Source organism: Sminthopsis crassicaudata, chromosome 1 (genome assembly GCF_048593235.1).
Source record: "Sminthopsis crassicaudata isolate SCR6 chromosome 1, ASM4859323v1, whole genome shotgun sequence".
NCBI lineage: Eukaryota > Metazoa > Chordata > Mammalia > Dasyuromorphia > Dasyuridae > Sminthopsis > Sminthopsis crassicaudata.
In genome coordinates this window covers 233,058,219-233,073,520 of record NC_133617.1, presented here as the reverse complement: position 1 = coordinate 233,073,520, position 15,302 = coordinate 233,058,219, and the positions used below count along the sequence as shown (strand labels likewise).

Genomic DNA, 15,302 nt, shown 5'->3' with positions numbered 1-15,302 from the left:
TACTTATTCAGGAGAAACTTTATGGAGTAGCAGAGAAGGTAGTTTTACTTTGGAAGGAAAGAGAGCATCTGGCACAACATTGGAGAAATAAATTCTTAAATAAATGAAATAGTATGGATTATTATTTAAACATTTGATATGTGTATATGTGGTTTTTCTTTTTTAATTAAAGCTTTTTATTTTTAAAATATGTACATAGATAATTTTCAATATTCACCCTTACAAAACCTTGTGTTCTAATTTTTTTCCCTCTCTTTTCCCCATCCCCTCCCCTAGATGGCAAATGATCCAATATATGTTAAAAATGTGCAATTCTTAATAGTATATATATTTTTAAATGGGTGATGACAACCATAGTAACTCTGTCCTAAGTAAACTAGAATATAATGTTCTCTAAAGGATTTGAAGATGCATATAATTTATTTAATAATCAGTTTCAAAAGATCTTTCTTCCTCTTCTTGTTCTGTATTTTGACTTCCATTTTCCCTTCACGTTTCATCTTTTTTAAATTGTCTTTTTCAAGTTAAATTGGGCAAATTTTATGCATTTGATAATAAAGAGAAGTTATTCTTGGGTATATGTATAGTGGAGGAGAGCAAATGCTTGGAAAAATGAAAAAATTAGATAACCAAAAGTCAGTTCTACAATAGAATCTCAATAATTCAGTCTTTATAAAGTTGGAATCTGGAGTAACTCAGCTTGGTTGGATTGGCATAATTTTACTTTTCCATTACTAGTCAGAACAAATATTTCAAACAATAAACAATTATTAATCACCCACTTTATGCCAAACATAAAAGAAAGAAAAACAGATTCCATAAGGAATATTTGACCTGTTTAAGAAAATGGATGTTTTAAGAAATTTTAGAAATTCTTATATGCAACTGCATGTTACTATCCACAAAATAATTTAATATAACAATTATTAAGGCATTTGAGAGACAAGAAGTGTGTAAACCTAGGAGTTAGGAAGGCCTGGTTTGACATGCTGGCAATCTTACCCCTAGGCAAGTCACTTAACATTCAGTATTCCAGGCAAGTTTCTTAGAATGTAAATTTAAAGCAGGTGTTGATATGCACTGATAAAAGGAATTTCTTCATATACCATGGAAATCACAGATCCACTTCACCCTCCAAAAATGTGCTTAAGGCAAACCTGGTAGTAATTCTTCTTGCACACACTGGCAACAGTTCAAACTACTTTATAAATATATGAAAGTAGTAAAATGCTTTTCTTTATAAAAATACTATAAATTGACTTTTCACTAGTTCAGTTTATTTTTCCCAATTAAATCTGAATGAGTGAGATTTTCCTGTATTTCATTTTGTAATATATTTATATACATTTATTAGAATATGGGAGTAACTAGGTGGTTCAAGTGCTGGGTCTGGAGTCAAGAAAACCTGAGTTCAAAAATTACCTCAGACACTAGTTGTGGAATTTTGAGCAAGTCACTTAACCCTTTTTGTCTCAGTTTCCTCTTCTGCAAAATGAGTTGGAGAAGGAAATGGCAAATCATCCCAGTAGGAAAACCCCAAATGGGCTTATATGGACTATATGTACATAACAATGTCTTTTGCCAAGTGTGGAGGGGACACTGGTTTTCTCAAAGCTTACACTAGTGAAACACCATCTCTGACAGTTTCTATAAAACCGGGAAGGTTTCAAATGTAGAACAAGGAAGCAACAAGATGTCTGTCATCAGAGAATCTGCCTATAAGACTCATAGACCCGACTGATTGGCAAATGACTGAACTGCTGAGTCACTGTAAGTAACCCTTAAAGACTACTGACTAGCATTAGTGGAAGGAGGACATCCCTAGATATTATACAGCTCTTTCAAGTATTAAAGTAAGAAAATAAGAAATCTACAGCACTCCAAACAAAATAATTTCTGTAAACTTGCCAAAGTAGAAAATTCAATTTAATCTTATCCTTGACAAAATTTCTCCCTCATCCTTCTTCCATCAATTAATTAATTAACATGTATTTATTAGATATCTACAATGTGCCAGGAGGAAAAGAGAGTGAGAGAATAGACAGAACGAGCCTTGGAGCTAAGACAGTAAGACATTCTCTGATGGTGTGATCCTGGATAAGTCACCCGATGCTTACATTCCTACAATTAAAAGGATCAGAGTAATTAATTTACTCTTAATTTTTAGAGTAAGTTTCCCTATCTGAGAGTTACATGTGCCAGCAGTTCTCAAACTTCTTGATCTCAGGCCCACTTTATACTCTTAAAAGTTATTGAGGGCCAGCTATCACATGCTCCAAGAGTTTTATTTTATTTGGTTTGTTTCTGTCCATAGTAAAATCTATGTATTATTATGAAAAGTTTTGATCCCATGGATCCTCAATAGCCCCCAGATGTTCCTGGACCTGTATCAATGAAGTCACAGATTCAGTTTTTCTCCGTAACACTAGAAGCAGAGTGAGAACATTAGGAATTCAAACGCAAATGATACATGATCATTACTAAGGCCAACATCAAATTAAGCATACCTGTTCTCTTTGTTATAAACTAAGGAGGAAAAGAGGATCATGTTCTGAGATTTTAACAAAGAAATGAATGAAGCACACAAGGTGACTTCAATAAAATGGCCAGTTTTATAGTATAATAAATATCATTACAATAAAAAAAATCCCACCAACCTCTGCATAAATGAAATAATTTGGAATTCATCCCTCAAATGTACAGAGTATTCAATAAAGCAGCAAAAATTCAGTAAAAAATGAGGGTGATTTCTTGAGATTCTTTGAAATCAAGTTTAATTTTGTAGACTTTTTAGATGTCAAGCTTTAGTTGGGAGCATCTTATTTTTCTCTTTATTTAATTTCATATTTTTTATTTTAATTTTTAAAATTATTTTTATTTTATTTAATTAAAATAATATTTGCAAAATTACAGTTATAATTTTAAGTTTGATGATGTGTTAGACTTCAAATTTCTCCTATGGACAAATATTTCTGAAATCCAATTATAATTATATTAAGGAAATAAGTACTTTGACTCCCACTGACTAGATTTAGAGACAGAATAAAAGAAAGTATATGAACAAGACAGAATAAAGTTTTTGAATGGATATTTATTGTACTATTTCTAACAAGGTATTTCACTGAAATTTCAAGTACTTGAAAGCCAAGTCCTTAACAATGTAATACATTTGACTTTGAAACTTTGGGGGTTGATAAGAGGAACTTCTGACAGAATTCATGCCAACTTCATAAAATATATTTAATATGCACAAATTCGTTTAGCACATAAAATTTAATTATACTTGTGCAATACTTGTGCAATTATATTTGGCAATATATTGTGAAATCAAGTAATTCATCGCAAGCATCTTAACAAGCCTTCCAAGTCCAAGAAGTTACTAAAAAAAACCTTTTATTTCCTGAGTTTTCCTTCTAATCTTCCTTTCCTATTCCTATTTTGCTTTTTTTATCTCTTTACTGTGCTTCCTGCTGAGTGTAAACAAACCTGAAGGCATAAGAACCATTCCTGATTTGGGGACCAAAGTTAGGTCTGCAGAAAAGGGAACACAACTCTTAAAGAAACATTTCACACTTACTGAGGTTGCAATGGAAAGTAATTGCTTAGCACTTTCAACTTCATCACCTGTACTAAAGACTTCCAGAAAGAGGTCAGTAAGTAAAAGAGAGAGTTTTTCTAAAGGTAATGGAAGCAACTTTTTTTTCATCCATTAGAGAAGGAAGGAAGTGGAGAAGAAAAATACATACAGAAAAAAGATTCAAGGATCTTCGAAGTTGAAGCCTCTTACTTCTTTTTCTTCATCAGTTTACCAATAATTCTACAGAACCTATTTTTTTTAAAATCCGCTATTTGTAGATTTTATTCTTTTCAATTACATGAAAAAACAATTTTAATTCATTATTTTAAAATTTTGAGTTCCAAATTCTCTTCTATCTTTCCTCTCTCCCCCTTCCCCCTTGAGAAGGCAAGAAATTGATATACTATACATGAGCGCCAAAAGCTCATTTTAAAGTATTATTATAGTCACACATTTAGACAGTAATATTTTACTGCAAATATATTGGTTTTTTCTCTACATTATTTAAAAATACTTTTGTTATATCTTTAAAATTTAACCTTTTATTAGATCCTGAACCCTATCAGGTATTTAAATTTCTTGTCGTGTATTTTTTGGCTCTTGAACTACATTATAAAGTCAAGGATTTTATCTAGTCTTCTCTATTCTGATTCTCCCTTTTTCCTCCTCCTAGGTCTAACATTAACTTGCAAAGAGCCAGCTAGGTGGCTAGAACACTGAGCCTGGAATCAGGAAGATGAGAGTTCAAATGTGGTCTCAGACTCTCACTTAGCAATTGTGATCCTGGGAAAGACACTTACTCTGACTAATCCAACAGCAAAACACTCTGGTGTCTTTGCCAAGAAAAGTCCATCCAAGGTCACAAAGAGTCTCACACAAATGAACAAAAAACAAGCTCGATTTTTTTCTTGCAAACATTTCTGAGATTATAATTTAGCTTAATTATAATCTCATTTAGCTTAATAGATATGTGAATTTAACAAGATAAAAAGCTAAGGTGAGAGAGAAAAAAAACAGAGAGAATTCTTCTCAAACCCACTCTTTTTAGACATGAAACTTCCTAGGAACTTCTCTCTTTCAATACCATAACTATATCATCTGGGTTGCACTTAAGATTACTTGTATATCTTCTATATAGTCAACGCATGTAAGAATACCAAGTTTGGAAGCAGACAACTTAAGTCCAAATCTCACCCCTTTTACTTACTATAATGGAATTTTCTTACTGGATCTGTTTCCCTCTCTGTAAAATAAATCAATACTAGAACCTACTTAATAGGTTTATTGTGAGGATTATTTGAAATAACATTTGCAAAATGCTTTACAAAACTCAAATTCCTACATAAATGTGATCTATTATTAGGGGATTGGGCTGGATTATCACTATAAATTAAGATCCTATGTTTTTATGCTAGCTGATCTTCTGCTCTATTCCTAGATAACAAGAATTATCTGGTTAATAATCTTTTTGGAGCATGTTGAGGAACAGGGAAGGTTTTGAAAAACCAGAAACTTCAGTTAACAAAACTTAGCTATCTTATTTCAGAGAGATCCCACTCTATGGGAACCCTAAGAGAAATCTAGCCAACTGACTTTGGAGTCCTTTGGATTCCATTGGACTTCTTTGGACTCCATTCCTTTGGGGTCAGAATGCTGAGTTCACCTTTTTCACCAGAGCAAATTAAGTAGGGTCCAACTATAGGATCTCCGACCTTATTTTTTCAATAACTTTTCCTTCTAAGTTATTTAACCTATATTGGCTTGCTTATTATCTAGTGGAGAGGAAGGAGGGTGGGGAAAAAAATCTTGAACAAAAGGTGAATGCTAAAAACTATTTCTGCATGTATTTGGAAAAATCATAAAACTATTACTAAGTACAATAAATCAAGATCTAAATAAAGTTCCATACTAATTCTGATTATCTGCAGCACCAGTAACACAAAAAATGGTTAAATTTGGAAAACATGTTAATTTATTTCTGTGTATTTTTATTTGATTAAATATTGACTAACATCCTTTATTTGCTTTAATATTAACCTACTTAAAATAGGAAGATAAATCTGTATGCCAGACACAAAAAACAAACAAAAACAAAAACCTTCTTCAAAAAACCTTATCAAAATTTATTCCAAAGTAACACAGAAAGGAATTTTGGATTATCTGCATCACTGCCCCACTGCTGTGTGCCAGCTGGACCTTGCCCTTCTCAGGGCTGGTCATCCCACTGGGGCTGGGTCAAGTTCAGAAGCAGGTCATTACCATGGAGATGCATGCATGAAGATAAAGGAGGAGCCAGGACTATGTTGCCATCGAGGAAAATCCTGGAATCTTCACCAGGGAAACTCAAGCAGAGATCTACATCATAAAGGTATGAACGGCATGTTGGGCAACAACTGGCACACAAGCCATTGCCTGTTTACTGAGCTATAATCCTAAGGTTGTTTTCAATTTCCTGGATATCCCCTAGAGCCATGACCTACAAGCCCATATCCAATCCATGTTGTTTGTTGTTCAATCATTTCAATCATATTGACTCTTCATGACCATATTATATTACCATCTATTAATGCAAATAATTGACTGATGTCATGAGTTTAGTAATGTTTTAACTATATGCCATTCAGCTAAAGATCCTAAAATGGGGGAAAGACTTATATTTATGAATTTAGTTCAAGAGACAAAACACATCCATCAAGAAACAAACATTCATTGTAGGTTTTCACACATATCTCACAAGAGTATTCTAAGACTCTAAAATCACAAAGTCTAAAGTCTAAAGTTAAAGGGATACAGGGAGAAGCGAAAACACAGCGCCAGCTGCCCAAGGGCTCACATTTTAATAAGGCAAATAGAGAAGTTAAATAGTTTGTTCAAAATCAGAGTAGTAGCAGAGGTAAGAACAGAGGAACCTTGCTGCCAAATTAATATATTTTTTCCTTAGGTGCCTCTTATCTGTCCCCTTTTCCAAAGTGGCCAAAACATCTATGTTACTGGGGGAAAAAAGTTCTTGCCTCTTTTAATTGCCTCCCCTCTTCCCCACCCCCTTTTTTGGACATGATTTGAAATGGCATTGGGGTAGAAATTTTTCTCATGGAGAACTGCTTGGGGACACTGAGAAATCAAATACTCTTCCCAGAGTCATTGTTGACAACTGGCAGAACATGGGCAATACTGAAAGCCAGACTTTCCTGAATAACCATGACATAGAGCCTCTATTAGAGAAGATACAGAGCTGTCCTTAGATGGAAGCGATAGGAACACTTGGGTTTGAGTTCTGTACTTGATACATATTAACACTCTGACCATGAATATGATACTTAATGTCTCAGGTCCCCTAAGTGGAGGATTAACTGTGAACCTTCTTGGTAGACTCCTAGCCTAATTACTCTCACACACTAAATGATAAATTCATTTGTTTCTATCACCTGAAAGAGGATAAGAGCACTCTTATCCCTCTAAATAGTAGCACCCTCTAAATATTAGCATTCTGAAGCAAAAACTCAATCACTTTTCTCTAGTACAACTCTGAAACAGAATCCTACAGAGTACTTGGGAGTTACAGTAACTGGTAAAGGAGTAGGAGAAAAAATAAAGAGCAATTTATATCAGAGTGGACAAAGGTGGTAAAAGTATTAAAGAAGGATAGCCAGTATTGCAAAATTCATGCCTTTTGCTGGGAATATACAAAAACCTAGAGGTAACACTACACAGTTACTTGGAGTCAGAATTCTTAGATTCAAATTCCAGTTCTGTTTCTTATACTATAACTGAACAAGTCACTAGACTTCCCAAGACCTGTAAAATAAAAAAATGTAATGTAAAATTATAAAATGTAAAAATTAAAATAAAAAAAAGTATGTAATTTCTTAGGTTCTTTCAAGCTCTAGACCCTATAATGCAATAATATAAGAAATTTTATGGTCATGTTCAAAAGAAGTTTTAGCATCTATTGTGAATTTCTACACATAACCACCCCCTTTCCCCTCAATAACCTTAAAGAGATTATTTCTAATTATCATAAACAATCTGCATATTGTATGAAGGTACACTTAGTCAACATTACAAATTAGCACACTTTTCTCAGGAAAAAAAAATCAGCCCACAAAAATTTTTCATTAACCTAGTGTGGCAGTATATTTCAATGGAAAAAAAAACCCAACAAATATAAAAACAAAAACAAAAACATACTAGACTACTTCTAAGACCTGAACTTTAGAAGCAGGTATATCACTAAAGTTATGTGATTATCCTTAGCACTTAAAAAAAAAATTTATAGACAATTTTATTTATAGACAATTTTAGGTAGAGCTTATGTGTGTTTTATAACACTAGCCAACATTTTTAAAGTGTTTAAAATTTGCAAAATATTTCCCATTACCTCACTGGATCCTCACAACATGATTATACAGATGAAAAAACTGATACTGATAGAGTGACTACCTCAGACTACATAGTATATATAAGAAGGGATTTGAATTTCAGTTGTCTTGTCTCGAAGTCCAGCACTTGTATATCCTCTTTCCCACCCTCTTGGACTTGTGATAAACTTAAGGGCAGGTATCTTGCTTCTCACTTGTGTGGCAAGTTCACTGCCCTTCCCCCCCCACTACAGTAGTATACCCTCAAGCAATGGGCAACTGTATAATAAGAGTGACCATTCTCCATTTACAGCAAGAAGAGGTCAATGGTTTTCAAGATGATGACACCAATCTCTTAACTAATATCCATAAGGAAAATCTTGTCAATGGAAATACTTTCTTTTTTGACCAACTTGCTTAAAGACAAGAAATACAAGTTTTTTTCACCAACATATAAGTTCTGCCTATAGTTAAATTGAGGATATTGATAATTACTCCCTCCTTTCTTTTCTTCTTTCTTTTTTCTTTCTTTCCTTCCATCCTTCTTTTATTCCTCCCTCCCTTCTTCCCTCTGTCCTTTCCTTCTTTCTTTCCTTCCTTCCTTCCTTCATTTCTCCCTTCTTTACTACTTATACTAATGAACAGCTGGAGTTCAACCTTCACTTAACTTTTTTGATACTGACTGAGGCACCAAGCTATAGTAAGCAGGTGTACTAGACTTGTGTCTGCCATCACTTAGAACAAACTCAGAAAGTAGAAGAGGTTAGTGGGGAGACTAAATGATGCATAAGGACCCTTGTGGGCACATATCAACTAAGAAAATCACATTAAAATTATCTATATTCTATTGTATTTTTTCTTTCTTTTGTTAAATATTTCCCAATTCCATTTTACTCTAATTATGGCTGACTGGGATTGCTACAGGCTGTTCTGTTGCCTTTGATGTATAGAAATATAGAGAATAGTGAAGGCAATAATGAAGCTATTCCTTTATGGTAAATTCAAAGAAAATCAAAGGAAATTTTGTAAATCATAAAGTGCAGTATTAATGTGGACTATTACTATTAGTTATAAGAACGAGCAGTAGAAATAGTGGGAGTTGTGACAAGAGTTTTCTATTCTGATTACCATCTCTCTTAAATGTATCTATTTATTTACACATTGCCTCTTCTCTAAGTTCCTTGGGACTGCTTTTGTTTTTATCCCCAGCTCTAACTAGGCATACAGTAAGAGACTAATAAATGCTTTCTGACTGACAATTAAAGCCATTTGCATGGAGCAGTGTTTTTACATTATTTCCTTTGATATTGGGTGAGATAGGGAGTGAAGATTCTTATCATCTCCAAATTACAGATAGGAAACTAAAGTTCAGCATGGGTATGTAATCTGTCCAAGGTTATTCAGCTAAGTAGTAGTAGAGCAGAGTCTAGAATCCAGAACTTGTGACTAATTCCTAGTCAGTCTAGTGAAATACTGAACAAAAAGGCAGTGCCAAATGAAATCTCCAATGGCAAAACAGTTCTCATGAACCAGGGGCAACCGTGATTATGCTAATCCACTGAACACTCCACCATCTTGGAGATATCTGGTTCAAGGCTGCTATGAAGGTCAAAGTTAATAATCAATATGAAAATATTTCACTTTGCAAATTGAAAGTTTTATTTTATTGTTACTACTACTACTACTGCTTAAAACTGAGAGTAATAGTTCAACATATTTATTGGGCTTAATGACATATAAATAGCACTTAATGACATATAAATGCACTTTCCTTCTTTCAAATTCACCTCCAATCTGAGATTGTATAGAGAATTAAGATTTCCAAACTCAGTTTCTTATTACTCAGTTAAATACATAGGGAGGAACATTCATTCTTTTTTAAAAAATTATATTGTTGTTCTTTTCTCTTTTGAAAAAATCACCATCATTTCCTAATGATACTCTCTTGCCATCATAGAAAGCAGTGGATAGAGCACTGGACAAGGATTCCAAAAGACCCAAGTTCAATTTTAACTTCAGCTACTTATTAGCTGAGTAATCCTGGGCAACTCATCTAATCTCTATTTGCCTCAAATTTTTCAAATATAAAATAAGGTGAATAACACTTACTTCCTAAAGTTATTACTAGGATAAAATGAAATATTTGTAAAGCACTAAACACAGTGCCTGGCACTATATATCTATATAAATGCTTGTTATTTCTGTCTTTCCTTCCTTCTATAGAATCTTCCTCTGTGACAAATATGCATAATCAAATCAACACTTTGACTATGTCTGAAAATATGTGACCTAATAGCCCCTCTAGTTTACCACATTTTTTCTTGAAAAATAGTAAATGTATTCCATAATGTTTTTCTGAAATTATATTTGGTTACTTTATTGATCAGAATTTAAAGTCTAGTGATATTATTTTACTTGCCATAATAATGTAAATTATGGCCACTGCATAAATTGTTTTCCTGGTTTTTTATCAATTCATATTGGTTTTCTGAAGTTTTTCTGGATTCTTCATAGGCATCATTTCTGATAAATTCATTCTTTCAAATTAATGGTTTAACTTCCTGACAACAAATTCTTCTTTCCTCAAAGGATTTTTCTTGATGAATATTTCTACTATTCCCATGCTTATTAGGAGAGAAAAGAATGGCAAAAAAGATCCCTAAAAACCTTTATTTGTCATAGGTTTTATGATGAACAAATAAATTAGGCAAGCTTTTGCTTCCAGCAGTCCTCAGCACCTTTCTCAATAATTATTACTGATCTGTACAAAAGAACTATTATCAAATTGGGGGAAATAAGACATTAAATTGGAAGAAATTGGAGACCAAGTCAATACTACATGTGTGATACTGACTAGTGCTAGATGTGTCTAAAGAAGGGAAAAATCAGTTAGTGTGATCTGGAGGACAGAATTATGAAAACTTAAAATCTGTGACATAGTCCAATCTTCTATACAGTGCAGGAATCCTTTATATCACAGCTCTGAAAGAGTCATCCGATCTCTGAAAATCAGAAATGGAGAGTCCCGTATGTAATAAAGTGTCTTATTTTATGCAACTATAATTCTTATAAAATTCTTTTTTATATAAAGCCAAAATCAGCTCCATATTTTGTTACTTTCTCACATAAATCCTAGTTTTTCCTCTAGAAATATCATAGTCTACTTGTACATTAAATATTTTGAAATATTTGAGAATAGTTATCATCCTCTAAATTGTTGCTTCTCCTCTTAAAATATGATCACTTACATTTTCAAGTAGCTAATTGGCTAAAAATCCCATATTATATTAAAAAATGATACTTGATCCTCACACAATCCTTTGGGAAATTCTGCAAGTATTATTCTCATTTTACAGATGAGAAAACATGGTCAGAGAGGTTAAAGAACTTGTCCAGCTAGTATGTGTCTAAAACTCAAACTCACTTCTTCTAATAGCCAGCCCAATGTTCTTTCTATCATTTTATGACAAGTCTCATATGTTATATTTCTTCCATCTTGGGTTCTTTCCTCTGGATATGATATAGCCCATGTCCCTCATAAAATGTGGCACCCCAAATTAGGCAAAATTCTGCAGCTGTGGTTGGGCCAGATCAGAGTAATGTGGACCATTCCTTTCCGTTATTTGAACCCAAGTAGGACACAACTTAAAGAAACACAACTCAACCTGGACCTGAGTAGACATCCAATACTCAGATAAGTGGGAAAGATGAGGGCATTGAAGACAGACAGAATAAACTGAGCAAAGGCACAGAGATTAAAATGATTACATCCCCACCTATTAAATATTGTTCTGATTCCTGTCCCCTCTTTACTCCAAATTTCTCTTCCACACTTTATTTCTCAACAGAAGACAATTCAAGTCTTGACATAATGAATAAAAACTTTTATACTATTGGACTCACTTTAATTCACATTATCTGTTCATTTTTGAATTAGAATTCTATTAGAAAAAAATGTTATAACTATTACCATTGGGGAAAGCGGTCTTGTTGACATTTGGTCAATATATAGTCACTTTATCATCACAACTAATGAGAACATATATAAATATGACATGATCATTAAGATAACTCTCAGATTTCTCAGCTCCTAAAACCATCTCCAAGAAGGTCTGGTTATAATTGTCAAACTTTTACTTCTCACTAAATAAAACTATAGATTAAAAGACTGAGAGCTCTAGCTTGAAACAATATGTTACAATATGTTAATAGCGAATATATTCTATTCCACTAAAGGAAAAAACTTGGAAGAGAATACTAATATTAGGAGGCAAATTATTTTTGTTATTTAGTTCATCAGACTGCATCATTTCACCTAGTAGTTTTCATGTTCACAAACAAGAGGTGGAACTCCATTTCCCCCCCTGAGCAAACCTAATTTCTTGGAAATCACATGAAAGAAAATGCTAAAAACATAGTTTTTCACCATAATATAATGGAGATGGAGGATGGGAAGGGAGAAATGGGGTTATTATTTACCTTCAATGAATTCAGTAGTGATTTTATGTTCGTACTTCGGATGATAACTTATGTGAATTGGAGAATCTCTAAAAAAAAAAAAGTAGGGTGTTATTTAAATTTAAATTTTTTAAAATATGAATTTGGTAGCATTTAAGACAAAAAAAATTGACAATACTGCTCAAGCTGCCATACTCTTACCCCCCCCAAAGTAATAGATTCATTACATTTTATTTCCATTATTTTCTCTTTCCCCTTCATTTCAAAGGAGATCATTTGAATTGCTCTAATCTGAAAAACAACAATAAGTGTAGCAAATACTTGACAATGAAGATGGAAAGCCTCTAAAAACCTGTTACCTTAGAAACGGCAAGAACGCAGAAGAATAAGAATCCACTGTCAGGACATCATTTCAGACTCCACAGATTTGAGGCCTTAAATACAGTCAGCTTTCATTAGTTCTTTGTTTTTCCCAGCAGGTCCTTGGGACTTTGAAACAAAACCTGAATGACAGCTATGAGCAATTCCAGTCTAGCTCCTGATTAGCTATGCCAAACAAAACAACTCTAGGCAGGGTAAACTTTCCAGGCATCCAGGCATCTGCAACCAAGCCTGCAGACCGTAATTCCTTGGTGAGATTTGAAGACGGAAAGGATAAGACCTTTCTCCCATGCACCTAAGAACTACTTCTCTGAACTACAGTGCTTCAGATTAAGGAGGCTCTGTGTGTGTGTGTGTGTGTGTGTGTGTGTGTGTGTGTTGTGTGTGCTGTGGTGGGGGATATGGAAGGGGAGAAAGAATAGAAGAAAAGGGAGGGAGAAGAGAGGGGGAATGTTGGACTTGTTTTCTTTGTTATACTTTTCAATTCAGTTTTGTTATAATATTTAACCAAACCAGAAAAATCATGGTTTCTTGCTCCTACCAATATATATTGTATACCAACCAAACACAAGACCAAAAAATAATTTCTGGGATTCCATCAAGATCAAATGGAGCAGGAAGTGAATGCATTATAAAGATGCTTCCCCTCTACCAACCCTCCCCCCCAAACATTAGAGAACAGTTGTATGATGGGATTGCTCTCCATATGGATTGGAAACTAAGATTGTGTGCAATTTGAGGCTATTAACTTTTGTAGCATGCTCAGGAAAAATTAATTACATCAAATCACATTGAACTGTGGTCACATCTGCTACTTACTTTGGTCCCTAAGGAACTAAACCACAAATAGATCTCCCCCCCCCTTATATTCAGGCTGCTGAGCTCCACCTAAAGAACATACCTACATCCACACAGAAAAAAGATCAATTTATATCAAAGAAATTCATTTCTATAATATTTATTGGAAACCTGGATTATTAGTTAGAATTGGTTTTAGAAAAATAATATAGGTAAATAATTATTGGACTAAAGATCTTGGTTGGTAATCCAAATGTAAAAAGTAAGAGATGAAACTGAAAGGTTAACCTAAAATTTCATTCATACCTCCTTGAAGATCATTTTTATTTTTGAAGATTTATCTTGGCTCCCTTGACCACCCATCAAGATGCTGACATTGAAATTTGTTCTTGTCTCCTGGAAAAGTGACACTTTTACCCCACACACTGATCTCTGCTACCTCTGAGAATGAAAGTAATCTGCCAAGAAAATAACCTATCCTTCCATAAAATCTGATCTATATTCATATTCTTTTAAAGGCCATAATTATTTTTTAATATTTGAGGTAAGAAATTAAGTTTCTAAGAATCTTGCTTACAGCTAAATGTGGTTGGCTATACATTGCACTTCAAAACCCTATTTGTCCAAAAATTTTAAGTTTTGTTAAAAAAATATGCTTTCATTTTTAAAATGTAATCAATGAAACATACATTTTTGATATTCTGTTTATTTAATATTTCCCCCCAGTTACACTTAAAACAAATTGTTTTTTTACATTTGTTCTTAAAATTTTTGAGTTCTAAATATCTGTCTGCCCAGGTTACATGTACCTTCGGAATCTAATGCTTATTGTGCAACAAGAAAATGGTATTTACACACATGTATTGTATCTAGGTTATATTGTAACACATGTAAAATGGATGGGATTGCCTGTCATCGGGGGGAGGGAGTGGAGGGAGGGGGGGATAATTTGGAAAAATGAATACAAGGGATAATATTATAAAAAACATATAATAATTAAAAAATTAAAAAAAAAAGAAAATGACATAAAAAATTTTTTGAGTTCTAGATTCTCTTCCTTACCCCCACCCATAATTAAGATATCACTGAGATATATATTTTGTATAAGTCTGAGAAAAAAAATACTTCAATTTAATCTCTTGGCAACAAATGCTGAAATTCTGAGTTACATCTAAAAATATTTCATCCAATTTCTATTCTGGTCCTAACTCTCCATTACATTCTAGAAAGCATCCCTCCCTAAAGAGACCTTCAAAAAATTTGTTTTCAGAAGATAATGATAGTGACCCTCAGAATTACCAAAAAGCAATAAAGGAGAGGTCCCAAACTCAACCTGCTGATTCAGGGCAGTCAACAGAAGTCTTATCTATAAAGAGGGGTAATCAATTGTTTGACTAAAACAAAGGGCAGCTCACAGGAAATCAACCAGTAGGGGACAGATGGTCACCGATTCAAGTTTCACCGGGGGAACACTCCAAAAACAGGTTTAGAAGGCATTTCAGTTACCAGATAACAACTAAGCGTAAGATAGAAACTTTTTTTGCCACATTACAACCTACTGCAGACAATTCTACCCCCCCCCCCAAATCTGCTAAAGCAGGATGCTTTTTTTAAAAGCTACATTTAAAAAGGTGGTGAAATGGCATTTAATGAAATGAAAAGGTCAAGAGCCTAGCCTGGTTCTTGGCTACAATTTTCTTGAAGTTTTTCAGGAAGGAGCCTACTAACCA

At 33.6% G+C, this 15,302-nt stretch overlaps 1 protein-coding gene across 6 annotated transcripts in view; it reads right to left on the bottom strand.

Moving 5' to 3' along the window:
• The window catches only part of GREB1L (GREB1 like retinoic acid receptor coactivator), a 286,115-nt gene that overhangs the window by 252,593 nt on the left and 18,220 nt on the right, over nucleotides 1-15,302 (bottom strand). For all 6 annotated transcript variants that reach the window (XM_074276314.1, XM_074276303.1, XM_074276331.1 and 3 more), the window contains exon 2: nucleotides 12,415-12,482. The gene's annotated coding sequence lies outside the window, so the exon portion shown is untranslated. The remainder of the gene's footprint in view (nucleotides 1-12,414; nucleotides 12,483-15,302) is intronic.